This window comes from Geotrypetes seraphini, chromosome 4 (assembly GCF_902459505.1).
Source record: "Geotrypetes seraphini chromosome 4, aGeoSer1.1, whole genome shotgun sequence".
NCBI lineage: Eukaryota > Metazoa > Chordata > Amphibia > Gymnophiona > Dermophiidae > Geotrypetes > Geotrypetes seraphini.
The window spans coordinates 93,862,017-93,877,389 of record NC_047087.1 but is presented as its reverse complement, the minus strand read 5'-3'; positions in this window follow the sequence as shown (position 1 = coordinate 93,877,389).

Here is a 15,373-nt window from a genome sequence, read left to right as displayed (position 1 = left end):
AGATCAGGGGTCTCAAAGTCCCTCCTTGAGGGCCGCAATCCAGTCGGGTTTTCAGGTTTTCCCCAATGAATATGCATGAGATCTATATGCATGCTCTGCTTTCAATGCATATTCATTGGGGAAATCCTGAAAACCCGACTAGATTGCGGCCCTCAAGGAGGGACTTTGAGATCCCTGTTATAGATAGATAAGATAGAGTAGCAGGAGTATGAAAACAAGGGGACTAATAATTTAAAGAAAGTTGCATGTGAAGTCAGAAAGGTGCTTGAATATTATCTCAGTTATGGTAGGACTGGATAAACATGCCCTGCTTAACTTCCAAGAATGCAGGAGGATAGCTGAATTTCCATCCATATGCTGAGGTTTGATCTAAACAACAAATATACATATACAATTTCATTTCCTACTGGGAGGTCATGTCCCATATAGAATTTTAATGGAAAACAGTTGTGTCAATATATGCTTAATTGTTTGCCATGCATCACCTACAGATGCATTTTTGCACCATGATTTGCCTGAAAATTATGCAGTAATGTTAGTTGTGTAGTGCTTTTAATAGCAACTACAGAGAACAAATCTTACCTTCTTCTCCTTCAAGGACAGTTTTAGTACACTGTTTCTCTTTTAATTTTGCTATTTATCTCATGCTTTGGTAAATTAAATCCATTCAATGTGGTAGAAAGAGTCTGACATTTTCCATTGTCAAGATTCATTCATACAGTCTGTGCACCACCTCCAATTATATATGCATTAAATACATTGCAACTAATCTCTAGTCTTTATGACATAGCCAGATCCCATCTGCTGCCTTGCATATTATTATACAGTTATTTCAGAGCATGGATAAGGCTTCTGTAGTCCTCCATCTAGTATTATTACAATTAACTCATGAGTTTCTTTATTGATCTTTTCCCATACAACTCAATGCACAGGAGACACTCGATAATCGATTTTAACATTTGCTTTCTCAGTGTTTTCTAAGATGAAAATACCAGTTTTTCCTCTATTCTTATATGATATTGTGATCTAACATAGAAACTTGGAAACATAGAAATAGACGGCAGATAAGGGCCACGGCCCATCAAGTCTGCCCACCCTACTGTCCCTCCCCTACCTTTGCCCTGTGAATAGATCCCATGTGTCGATCCCATTTGGCCTTAAAATCAGGCACGCTACTGGCCTCAATCACCTGCAGTGGAAGACTATTCCAGCGATCAACCACCCTTTCAGTGAAAAAGAATTTCCTGGTGTCACCTCGTAGTTTCCCGCCTCTGATTTTCCACGGATGCCCTCTTGTTGTCGCGGGACCCTTGAAAAAGAAGATATCTTCCTCAGCCTCAATGCGGCCTGTGAGATACTTGAACGTCTCGATCATGTCCCCCCTCTCTCTGCGCTCCTCGAGCGAGTACAGCCGCAATTTGTCTAGCCGTTCCTCGTACGGGAGATCCTTGAGTCCCGAGACATTCCGGGTGGCCATTCTCTGTACCGACTCCAGTCTCAGCACATCCTTGCGATAATGCGGCCTCCAGAATTGCACACAGTATTCCAGGTGGGGTCTCACCATGGATCTCTACAATGGCATAATGACTTCCGGCTTACGGCTGATGAAACCCCTGTGTATGCAACCTATGATTTGTCTTGCCTTGAATGAAGCTTGCTCCACTTGATTGGCAGCCTTCATGTCCTCACCGATGATCACCCCCAAGTCTCGTTCTGCTACCGTTCTTGCTAGGATCTCGCCATTAAGGGTATCTAGCACGTGTTCAAACATTACAGCACACCTATTAAAATGTCAGTTAGGGCATTAAAGTACATATGCCTCATGCTCTAATAATTTGAACAAACAAAGAGAAAGTCTTGCCTTACTGTGGTAAACAAATGAATAGGCATGAGAGATGTCCTAACGACCAAACAATATTTATTTATTCTTTAAAATGTGTTTCATTCTAACAAGGATCCAAGTTTGAGCATATGAATATGTCTTCATCAGGGGACACTGAGCTTTAATTCATAGGATTAAAAAGCTCAAAATCTGGCCTTGAGCTGTGTCAGGAGTTGAGCACCAGACCTTGAAATTTATTGTTTAAGAACCAAATGGTTGTGTTTTAAAGGTACGTTTTGAAAAAAATGTTACCTCTCTTATAAAGAAGATTTAGACTTGCTCTTAATAAACCAGTTCAATGAAATTATCTGGCTCACTGTTGCAGAGGGCTTCACTGAATTTGATCCTTGGCATGAAATCAAAAGGGAAGGGGCCTTGGGCATCTGAGTCAAACCTTAGGCCCCTCCCCGTGCATACTAGGATGCACTGGGAAGGGGAAGACCTGTCATTTTGGAGTGGCGGGCCTGCAAGTAGGAGCAACTAGGCATATTTCCTGCGGTCATCTTTCTGTACAGGTATGGGGGTGGCTTGGGGTGGGCCAGGGGGCATCCGGTAGCAGGAGGGAGTGGGCATCCCTCCTGTTGATTCTTTCTAACGTAGGGGGAGTGGGGTCCTGCATGGGGAGCGGGTCAGTTGGTTCAGCGGAGGGAGGGGGGTTGGAGTTACAAAGGCAGTGGGCATCTCTTCTGTCAATTTTTATTGAAGTCCTTGGAAGGGGTGTGTGTTTCCTGGGGGGCTGGGTGGAGTCAGCTCGGTGGGGTGGGGGCATGGAGGCAGGCGGCATCTCTCCTGCCTCTTTTTTTTTTTTTCTTCCGTGGAGGAGAGGGGCATCATGGGGGCGGCAGTTCAACTCGCTTTTTTTTTAAATGGGGCAGATATTGTGCATGTGTAACACACAATATTTCCCTTGCCACCTTCCTTCCAACTTTATCAGTGGTCTTCTGCTACCTCTTCCTGCTGCTGTGCTGCTTTTTAAGGCTCACAATAGCCCAGTGCCCATTTCTATTTCCTGTGTGATATAATGGAGAATAATATTTTTAATTTTTGTGAGGAATTGGAACAATTCTACTCTCCATTCCCCCCTCCTCCAGTTCAATGCCTGACCATAGCCCCTCTCAATAACAGAACTGCCAAAAGAAAGTAAGTTTTAAATGGGAGATTTCTAGTTTACAGAATTCCATGCTTCCATAACTCGTTCCATTTCCCCATCCTTCTAAAGAAATACCTTATTTATCTCTGTGACTGCAAGGTTGGAAGATAAGAGCAAATACTTAAAACTGACCCAGCTCAATTAGCAATATAATACATTCCCACCCAGTGATTTTTGGGCTTGCTCAGTTATGGGGAGCAATTAATACATTCAATCCATGCCCCCCAAATCTGAAAACTATCTTTTCTTTGGGATTTCCCCCCTAGTTTCACCTCCTACTTCTATCCCTTCAATCTGCTCCTTTTTCTTCTCAGAACTCTTTTTTTCTCACCTTATCTCCCCTATCAGCCCCCTCCTCTTTGAACCCCAAACAGTTCCCCTCCTTGTCCTAACCTGTTTCTCTTTCTTCAGCCTATCCTTCAACTTATCTTTGTATCACAGCCCATGCCCCTTCAGCTTGCATTCACTTCAGCTCTGTTCTTCCTTTTATTTAATTATTTAATTAATTTGATTTGTAGCCTGTCCTCCCAAAGAAGTTCAGAACAGGTTACAAATCAGGTACTCAAGCATTTTTCCTATCTGTCACTGCAGGCTCACAGTCTATTTAATGTACCTGGGGCAGTGGAAGATTTTTTTTACATGCCATATCTCTTCCCTCAGCTTCTTTTCCCCTCACAACCCATCTCTTCCAGCTCTCAATGCTTGTGTTTACTCTTTCTTTCCTTATTCCTGTCCCAGTGCCACCCTCAGTACTTCTCCCCCTCGCTATGGTAGACCAAAGGCAGGAAGCCTGTCTGACCTACATTGCCATTCTCCTCTGCTCTTTGCTATTAACCCATTGCTCAAATATTCCTTAGCTAGGCAATAAGCTGCTTAGGAGCAGGACCAATAGCTTAGGAGACACCAACCTTCTGTCTTGCTTTCCTCTGTAGCCTATTGGCTGGCTAAGGAATGCCTGACCAATGGTGTCTCCTAAGCTACTGGTCTGCCTCCTTTGCAGATTTTTGGCTAGCTAACCAATGAGCTGCAGGGGGAAATAGGAGCAGTAGCTACAGAGACACAGCCTTTATTCTCGCTTTCCCCTGTGGCTCTTCATATTGAAGATTTCAGCTTTGATGTCTGAGCAGTGCTGGAAAGAATATGGGGATGGGGGTGTTCTCTAATACCCACAGAGCTGGCACCTATTGGTCTTAATTCAGATGGACAATCAAGTAGCAATGTTTTTGAAAGGTCACTTGGACACACAAAGTCAGAGGCGTGAAGAAAGTACAAGAGGTTTATTACAGCATGCCGGACTCTAGTGCAGTGAAACAGCCTGCCTACTAGAGTGTTAGAATCAGGAAATGCATGGACTTTTATGCCCTTTTCACTAAACATAAGCAAACTAATACATGCAAAAACTACAATTTTCATTTGTTACTTCTATAACTTTTCTACAATTATTATTGGTCCTAAGCCAGCACTTATGATAGGTTCAGGGATACAACTTATAGTCCTATAGGAAACTAGCTCATTTCTCTGCTTATCTAAATCTTACAGTTCTAAATGTTACATGTACATAAGGGTAGGGTACATCATGGCTCAAACTCTTATCTATTTAGTGTACAATGTGGTAAGGTGGGAACATACATTTTAGGCAGATGAGGTCAGTAGATTGTACACTGTTTTCAGCTATGTAGGCCAGAGCAATATTTTAAACAACAGTTAACCATTTCATGACCCTACATTTTAAGTGAACAAGCAGAGGGGCTCAGGCTCTGTTCCTCTGCTGAGAAGCAGCCAGGATCTGGGATTTTGAGGTAGTCAGTTACAGGCCACTTACATTCTCAGACCACAGAATCAGTTAGCTGACAAACTTAGGGTGCTTTGTCCTCCCAAATGAATCCTTAATTTAAGTGTTCTAATTTCTCATTTTCAAGATCGGATAAAGGCTCACAAACATCCTCTCTATTCTTTCATTCTTCTTTCCCTTTGTGTTTTGCACCAGGTACAGAAGCAATTCCATGAACTTGGCCTTTATTTTATTTATTCAGTTTTCTATATCGTTCTCCCAGGGGAGCTCATGGATTTATTCAGGTACTCAAACATTTTTCCCTGTCTGTCCCAGTGGGTGCACAATCATAAATCAAGAGTACTACACAAGGTCCAGAAAAATCATTGCACAATGATTTTCATAGCACCTACTGGCCTCGACAGAACTGGTTCTCTTCTAGAACTTCACCATTCTGTCTCCTCACAAGCTGCTTCAGTTTTCAGCACTGACCACTCAACATTAGGTCCAACTTTTTTGTCCAGATCTTAAGTCTCTTGCTCTCACAGCCTTGGCATTCCACAGCCTATCCAGGATATTTTGATAGGAATGCTACTTGGGAGGACTTTAGAGACCATGAAGGTACATAAAGAGAAATCTCTGTACTTCAAATAATTTGACCCATTTAAGGAGGAGGTTGTAGCCAGTTTTGATTTCCCAGCCAACCATTGAGTGGAATGCAGATTGTTCTATAAATTTTCCTAGAAATGGGATTTTAGATACTAGTTGGTAACTTTCTAGCTTGACCTGGATAAAGTTGTCCATTTTCACAGAGGGCATTCCACTGTATTTTCTAATGCTGTTGATAGCTGTAAATTTGAAAGGGAGGAGTTCATGATTTATATCATCCCTTCAATGAGGCCTTGCATGCCATCTGCATTATTCTTGATAGGCAGGAATTAAGGGAGCAAGTGATTGGTTGGTGACCTCTCAGAATTGTGCTAAGACCCTCCTCTGTTACCCTTGAACAATAGAAATGTGGGTCAAGGATCAGAAATAGGATAAGGGACTAGATAGATATCTTTGCTCTGACTAATATAGTTTTACCTATGTTCCTAAGGTCTCTAAATATTGTAGTATTTACATGTTGACAGGATAACAATCTTTCAGCAAACATCTTTGAAGATTACTGTACAAAGTAATACCTGCCCTTCCAGTCTAATGTGACATAGAAAGCAGGTGGTAAAACTCCTAACAGAGTTTATGCAAATTCTTCTCCACTCTTCTCCCACTAGAGTTGAAATAGGCACTCTTCAAGTTACCATGCCAGTGTTCCAGGTTCATAGTCAGTCACGCGCGAGACACCAGCGTGCCGACAATGGAGGGCAGACAATTCAGCACAAGACACAAGCGCGCCACGGGAAAACTTAGTTTTAAAGAGCTCCGAAGTGGGGTGTGGGTGGGGAACCCCCTACCCACTTTACTTCATAGTGTTCACGCTGCTGTTGGGGGGAGGGTTGGAACCCTCCATTATAGAGAAAATGGAACTTTTTCCAATTTTTTGGGGGGGAAAAGTTCCGTTTTCTCTATAATGTGGGAGGTTGCACCCCCACCCCCAACGGCAGTGCAAACAGTATGCAGTAAAGTGGGGGATTCCCGCCACACCCCCGGTCAGAGCTCTTTAAAACTAAGTTTTCTCACGGTGCGCTTGTGTCTTGCGCCAAATTGTCAGCACTCGATTGTCGGCACGCTGATGTCTGGCACACGATTGTTCTGTCACCGTGTTCCAGTTTTGTGTAATAATATCGAACACCTTGTACTATCCTCATACCACTGTGCAATATTCAACTGCAATATTCAACAGTTAGCGAAACCAGTTCTCTTAATTTACAGTTCTTATTTAATTTATCTCTTCGGATTTATTAACCACCTTTAATTTATATAACTATACAGGTAACTTACTGCAGGTAGTTGAATCACAGTGCTGCACTGGCAGGATGAGTGTGCCTGTAACTGTTTTAGTTGTGCAATTGCTGACTGAGGGCTAGATTCTCCAAAATCCACATTAAAAACCAATGGGCTGCTCTCGCAGCCGTTATTGTAGTGATTTAAAAAAAAAAATAATGAGTCATTCTCCAAATGCTCAAGCAAATGAGGCTGGTGGAGAGTAGCAAAGATTCACTAAATCTACATGTGCCCATCGCTGGTGATAGCGACAGGCACAAACGCAGAATAAACGCAAAAATAAAACAAACATAAAAACTAAACAAAACCAAGCTGCTAAAGTCAAACAACCCCCCACCCTGCAGCAGGAGCAATGCTCACTCCCTCCTATCTCCAATGTCAAGTGACTCCAGACCCGAAACACCCCCCCCCCTCCCTCAACAGTGGGAGAGATGCTCACTCCCACCGCCAAGCAACACACCCCTCCCGGCATCAGGAGATATGCCCACTCCCTCCTGCCACCGTGCAACCCCTCTCCCCCTTACCTTACTTATGATGGCTGGCAGTAGGGATGTCTACTCCCTCCAGCCAGCAGGCCCTCATCTTCAAAATGACAGGCCTTCCTCTCCCTGGTGCATCCTGGGATGTACCGGGGAAGGATCTGAGGCTTTGATTAGCCCAGGTTGTTTAAGGCCCTTCCTGTTTGATCCTTCCAGTGGGACCACTGACAGCTGAAAGATGAATGTTGAACTTGAGAAACGATAATTGAATTCTAGGGGGATAGAGAGAGGGGCTAAAGAGGGTGCTTGCTTTCTAAGCCCAAGATGGAGGGAGAAGGAGAGCTGCAGAGGAGTGCCGAAAAGACTAGAGGAGTCTGGAATTGACTAATAGGTGATAGGTTTACCTGAGCTATGGTATGATCCAGAAAGATCTCAAAGAGAATGGAGAGAAGGGGGGTCAAATGCAATGCTTAACCTTTAGGTGCAAAGATTACAGTACCAAAGCAGGCTGTCACAGACTAAATGTAAACATGCATGCACAAACCACGGGTGCACAACATATTTTCAATGTTTGGATAATAGATTTAATTTCATGCCACACTTCTTTGGGAACATCAGCAATTCAGTGTGTGTCCATAATAAAACCAGGAGCATCTGATCCTAGAATTTTGACTAAGCACGGGGATTTCAGATATATTTAGACTTGCTCCAGAGATTTCCTTTTTTTCACTGTCATCTGTGGAGTGTGAAAGACTGATTAGGTTTCTTTCAGTTTAGTATAATAGATTCTTCTCCATTGGAAGAATCAATATGAAATGCAGAGAAAAAAGCAAGAAACCTTTTATATTTAGTTGCTAGCGTGAAGCTGAAGAAGTGATCTTGAAGTTTTTGAGTTACTGAAAATTTGAGAACTTTTGTCTTATAGCTATTCAGATTGTAGAACTCCAGCTCTTTAAGATGTTACAATTTCTTTTTAATTACAGTAAACGCATATTAATTGAAACCCAATACAGTTGTTATTATTCCAAATTTTCTATTCATTTGGAAGCTGATTCTCTAACCATGCATCCTGATTTTAGGTAGCAGTAGGCGTCCTACCACTGTCTGGCAGCCAATCAGGATGCACATTTTCTAAAAAAAACTCAAGATAGGATGAACATAAGCAGTGCCTCTGCTGGGTCAGACTAGGGGGTCCATCATGCCCAGCAGTCCACTCACGCGGCAGCCCATCAGGTCCAGGACCTGTATAATGATCTCTGTCTATACCCTTCTATCCCTTTTTTTCTTCTATCTATAATAATAAAATGCTAGCCGCGCATGCACACTCTCGCCACGTGTTCCCTGAGATCTGAACTGTCGGGCTGTGCTGGCGAGAGTGCGCATGCGCGTACTACGTCACCAGCCAACGATCGCCTCTACAAGCCCGCTCCCAGCCAGCCGACGATCACCTCCACAAGCTAGGACTGGGGCTCAAAGAGCGCCTCCTGCCCCCTCCCCTCTCCAGGACGAACCAAGAAATGGAGCCGGGCCGCCCTGCGCGACAGATCAGAGGAGTCCGAGTCCTTTGCTGCCCCCCCTTCCCTTCCCGTGGACCCGACTATGAACCTGGCCATTCAAGCAGCGTGTGCAGCAGTCTTCACACGCTGCTTCGGGCCCTTCTACTGCCCTGATTTGCTCTGCCACGTCTCTGATGATGTCATCAGGGACGTGCCAGAGTAAATCAGGGCAGTAGAAGGACCCGAAGCAGCGTGTGAAGACTGCTGCACACGCTGCTGGAATCACCAGGTTCGTAGTCGGGCCCGTGGGAAGTGAAGGGGGGGGGCGGTGGCAAGGACTCTCTATCTGAGTAAAGAACAAACTCCGGGGAGAACGGCAGAGACCGGGCCTGTACTAACTCCCATGGATAGGGGAGCAGGAAGAGGTGCTGATGGACAGGGGGGAAAATGAAGAGGCCTACTGCTGGACAGGGGGAGCAGGAAGAGGTGCTGATGGACGGGGGGGGGGGAAAGAAGGGAGGCCTACTGCTGGACAGGGGGAGCAGGAAGAGGTGCTGATGGACAGGGGGGGGAAAGGAAGGGAGGCCTACTGCTGGACAGGGGGAGCAGGAAGAGGTGCTGATGAACAGGGGGGAAAGGAAGGGAGGCCTACTGCTGGACAGGGGGAGCAGGAAGAGGTGCTGATGGACAGGGGGGAAAAGGAAGGGAGGCCTACTGCTGGACAGGGGGAGCAGGAAGTGGTGCTGATGGAGGGGGGGGGATAGGAAGGGAGGCCTACTGCTGGACAGGGGGAGCAGGAAGAGGTGCTGATGGACAGGGGGGAAAAGGAAGGGAGGCCTACTGCTGGACAGGGGGAGCAGGAAGTGGTGCTGATGGACAGGGGGGAGGTAAAACAAAGGGGAGAAAGGCTGCTGCTGGATAAAGGTGGTGGTGGACATAGGGGAGGTAAAAAGAAGGGAAAATGGACAGGGGTAGCACGCAAGGGGTGGTGGTGGACAGCCAAAAGAAAGAAAGACAGAAATACAGAAAGCGGCTAAGGAGACAGAGAGAGAAAGAAATAAAGACAGACACCCACATATATTCTAGCACCCGTTAACGTAACGGGCTATAAAGCTAGTCTATCTATACCCTTCTATCCCTTTTTTCTTCAGGAATTCATCCAATCCCTTCTTGAACCCTGATACCATACCCTGTCCTATTACAGCCTCTGGAAGTGCATTCCAGGAAATCCACCACCCTTTGGGTGAAGAACTTCCTAGCATTGGTTCTGAATCTGTCCCCTCTTAATTTTTCTGAATGCCCTCTCATTCTTGTAGTTTCTGAAAGTTTGAAGAATCTGTCCCTCTCTACTTTCTCTATGCCCTTCATGATCTTGCAAATCTCTATCATGTCCCCTCTGAGTCTCCGCTTTTCCAGGGAAAAGAGCCCCAGTTTCTCTAATCTTTCAGCATATGAAAGGTTTTCCATACCTCTTGTTGCTCTTTTCTGAACCCTCTCGAGTATCGCCATAGCCTTCTTAAGGTACAGTGACCAATATTGGACGCAGTATTCCAGATGCGGGTGTACCATCATCCGATACAATGGCAGGATGACCTCTTTCGTTCTGGTTGTAATACCTTTCTTAATAATACCTAGCATTCTATTCGCCTTCTTACAGGCCGCTGCGCACTGTGCCGACGGCTTCATTGTCTTGTCCACTATTACTCCCAAGTCCTGTTCTTGAGTACTTTCACCCATTACCAGCCCTCCCATCGTATAGCTGTACTTCGGGTTTCTTTTCCCTACATGCAAGACTTTACATTTCTCTACATTAAACTTGATCTGGTGGGGAAAAGTTCTTTTTTCAAATGTTTGTTTTGGGATAAAAGAGAAGAAATTGGAGACCTTCACCCTTTTCTCTTTTACATAAAAAAAGCAAAAAGAAAAAGAACTTTTCCATGTCTTAAACCTACTGATTTAAAACTTGAAAAATTTCCACTACAGAATGAAGGGGCAAGCATAAACTGAATGAAGATGAGGAAGAATCAAGGGTACCTGTGAACCAGCTCCTGGCATCCAATCAAATTCCATCTATTGAAGCTGGATAGGTGGGTGGAATGATTATCAGATGTTGTTGAAGAATGTGATTAATATTGAAAGCATCCTGGGGTATCTGGCTTAGAAAAATATGGCAGAGATCACAGAAGTCCTGTAGCTTTTCAAGGAGGTCAGGAAGGCACTGAGTTCAAGAAGGGCCACCTTAGGTCTTGTCATCCATACAGTGAATATCCTGAAGACAAAGTTACAGAGTTTTCAGGAATGAGAGGGATTGGCAGCAGAGATGTTGCTGGATTGTTTGCATTTTCAACTGGCAAAACCTTAGAATAAGGTCCTGGCTCTTAGCAAGAAACTTAGCAAAGAGGCAAAGCCAGCTGGAATAACTGTTAGTGTGGATTTTTCCAACTATTACAAGTAGAGAAACTGGTCCTGTGCTTCCAGACGGATTTCCTAGGACATCAGGCCACCCAGTGGTATAAATTATATCTGGTTATATGAATAAGAAACCAAAAACTAGTCTTAGAGACAGGAGCATTGAGATAAAGCAGTAGATTTCGATTTGCAGTGATATTCAATGGCACTAACTGGTTAAGTGCCACTGAATATTGGGTGCAGGTTTGCTCAGAAGAGTTTAGCTCATCAGGAGCCTCTCCTGCCCTGTTCAACCCTTTTGAATACCTAGGGCAGGGGTCTGCAACCTTTAAGACATAAAGAGCCACTTGGACCCGTTTTCGAAAAGAAAAAAAAACTTGGAGCCGCAAAACCATTATAAAACAAATCTAACACTGCATATATTGTTTCTTATCTTAATGCTATATACAGGATCACTAAATTGAAAATAAAATCATTTTTCCTACCTTTGCTGTTTGGTGATTTCATGAGCCTCTGGTTGCACTTTCTTCTTCTGACTGTGCATCCAATCTTTCTTCCTTTCTTTCAGCCTCCTGTATGTTTCCTCTCCTCCAGACCTCATTCTCTCCCCCAACTTTTTCTTTCTGTCTCCCTGTTCCCCCTTCTTTCTGTCTCTGTCTGCCCCCTTTCTTTCTTTCTCCGTGCCCTCCCCCAAGCCACTCGGTTTGCTGCCACCGCCATCGGGGAATAGCCCCCAAGTCACCGCCGTCCCAAGCTTTCCCTGCAGAAGCGTCGCGCTGACCAGCATTCCGCTCCCTGACGTCAATTCTGACGTAGGAGAGGAAGTTCCGGGCCAGCAAAGCATTTCTCCTCATTCCATCCAGCCTGAGCCCCATCTCTCCTTGATCCAGCATTTCCCTTCTGTGTTTGTCAGAATTACCATTCCACCTATTTTCCAGCATCACCCTTCTTTGTGTTCATCTCACTATATCTTCCTTTCTTTCAGCCTCCTGTATGTTTCCTCTCCTCCAGACCTCATTCTCTCCCCCAACTTTTTCTTTCTGTCTCCCTGTTCCCCCTGGCCCACGGGACTCCCACGGGGATGCCCCCCTGACCCACGGGACTCCCACGGGGACGCCCCCTGGCCCACGGGACTCCCATGGGGATGAAAACAGCCTACCTAAATTCTGGCGATGCAGGCATGCAGCTTACAAGTCCGGCGTCGCGGCGGGAAATAGCCATGCTGAGCAGTGAGCTCAGCACGTACACAGATGAAAGCCTTGCTTGCTGATTGGTCCGGCGGCACGGCAGGATGGGGCCGCCGGACCAATCAGCAAGCAAGGCTTTCATCTGTGTACGTGCTGAGCTCACTGCTCAGCATGGCTATTTCCTGCCGCGACGCCGGACTTGTAAGCTGCATGCCTGCGTGACACACTACCGGAGCCGCGGCAAAGGTGGAAAAGAGCCGCATGCGGCTCTGGAGCCGCGGGTTGCCAACCCCCGACCTAGGGTTACCATTTTTGGGGCCGCAAATATCCAGACACATAGCCCTGCCCCATTCCACCCAAGCTCTGCCCAGTTCTGCCTTCAGCTCTGCCTCGTTCCACCCCAGCCTCTCCCAGTTCAGCCTCCAGCCCCACCTCCACAAACCTCCTCTCTTCTTCCCTGACAAGCTGTGGCCGCGTCTTCAGGGCCTGGAGCATGTGCGGATGTGTGTGATGTCATCCACGCATGCTCAGATGCCAGGTTATGGAGGACATGACTGGGTTCTCTGGGATGTCTGGTATCCCTGTGAATACCGACCCTACACACTGCCCTCCTCCTCCTTCAGCAGCAGGAAAAGTCCCCTTTCAATCTCAAATAGGGCTCTGCTCATTTTCTTGACTACTTTTTTATCTTTGCTTCTAGCTTCTTGGAGGGGTCACTGATAGATTAAATCCTGAACTTAAAAGCACAATTTGAAAAAACCTATTGCATAAAAATGAGTCTGTTCGAGCATTAATTCATCCTGCACAGGGCCTTCTTGACGTTAACCCTTTTACAGATACCAAATCTCCCAGAACCTTTTATTTGACTTGTATTTCTTGACTAGACTATAAACTCAACAGAGCAGGAACTGCCTCTGCTGTACAGTGCTGCTTAAACCTTGAGATACTATATAAATGAAAATAATCTTCATCTGTACCTTGTACTTTGGGCCATGTAAGACATGTTTTAGTTACCTTTGGAAGGGTACGGGGTAGCTATCTCAAGTCCAGGGCAGCAGGCTGCTCACAGCTGGGCTCATTCTCCTGAACAGATTATAGACACAAGCCAGCAAAAGATAAATTATAAGTGCCAAATTGATTTTTTTTTTTTTGTTTCAGCGAGTGGTTCCTTTTTAGGCAAGAGATATATACCAGCTGTGGGCATCTGAATTAGCCCATCTGTGGAGAGAGATAGTGGAAAGAAGTCTCATTTCCTTCCAGGGTAGTAAGTTTTTCAGTGGCTATTCTGAGATAGGTACACAATATTCTTGAATCTTTGCTTGAGATGACAAGATTAAGGACTGTACTGTGCCTTATTATCGGTTTATAGGGTAGGACTGGTAAAGCACTGCTTCTCAAGAAACAGTATAGAATTTTTGAAATGTTAATATGTTCTGTATGTGACAGCATTCTGTCACATACTACCCTTTATCTGATGTATTTAAAGCTAGCCCCCTATTGACAGTCTGAAATTCTAGATTATGAAAGAGACTAAACTGCTAAACTGGTTGAGGCATATCATTTTGCATTGACAAGAAAACTATTTTCTTGATATTGTGCAACATTTACACATGATTAAGTAGCAACAATTATTCCTGGATATCAACTGCCAATTTGCTCGCCACACATTGAATTTGCTTGGTCATCCGTTAAGATATCACAAAATTCACAAGAATACAGTGTGCATAAATCAATCGTGATGCTATTAGTGTCCCCACCCCACGCAAAAATACAATAGCAAAGTTTCTGGAATAATTCTAGAAATACCAGCCTGAGGACAATAGTTGCATGGGGTAAATCTAACTACTTGCCAGTTGACATATCTGCATTTGACTAGTCATCCTGGAGAGAGGTTGTTTCAGTACAGAGTGTAGTGAATGCATGGAGCAGCCTCACCCTAGAGATGGTGAAGGCAACAACAGTGACAGCTTGGAACAGGAAAGAAGCCCTTTTTTGCATTAAAAAAACCAAACAAAAACTTATATTCCAAACATCCTACAATTCTATGTGGATTACAAATTATTCAGGTACTCAAGTATTATTCCATAACTGTCCTGGCAGGTTCCTACTCAATCTAATGTACCTGGGGCAATGAGGATTAATTGACTTGCCCAGGGTCATAAGGAGCAGTATGGGATTTGAACTCACAATCTCAGGATGCCAAGGCTGTAGCTCTAACCACTGCACCACACACTCCCACATTGGAAGTTATGCAGAAGTTGCCGAATCATTGAGAATGAGATTTTCTTTTTCTCCTAGGTAGCATATGCAGGGCTGGCTCTATCGGTGAAACATTGTGCTTTTAGCAAATGGCCCCACTTTTCTGACCTACTTTTCAGCCCTTATTGACTTATGCAAATAAGAGTCTCTGCACATGACCCTGCATCCAGTATTCCCTCTAAGCTGAGCTGGAGCCTTCCATCTTTACTCCTGCCAATAGGGGGTGCTGTTTCACTTTCTGTCCCTAGTGATTGAAAGTGTCACCCCTTACTGGTAGCAATGCAGTTCGTGGACACCTGCTCAGCTTAGAGGGAATAGTGCCTGCTTCTCCCATGGACTGGCCCTGAGCATTTAATGCAGCTTGTCATACATTATTATTACAGTGCTTGCTAGAAATTGTAGTGGTGGGAATGCGTGCTAAATGCTATTCTATGGGCGCCTTAGCATATAGCGCACGCTAATCTTTAGTGTGTACTAAATCAGTTAGTGCACTTAATAAAAGGACCCCTAAGCCGCAGTAGAGGTTTCTACCGCAATCCGGGTCGCTAAATGCTCTGACATTGCTTTGACACTCATAGGAATTCTATGAGCATCAGAGCCTAAATCACACCTAACGTTAGGTGACATTTAGGCGTCCAAATAAAGTGGTTAATGAGCGATTTAAGAGTCTTAGCAAGCGCTAATTGGCACTTGGGCATCCAAAGGATGTGGATGCAAGTTCAAAGACATATCCACAATTTCATGGACACCCATCAGGAAAAGCTATGCCTAAATAGATAGGTGTGGGTGTGGGGTG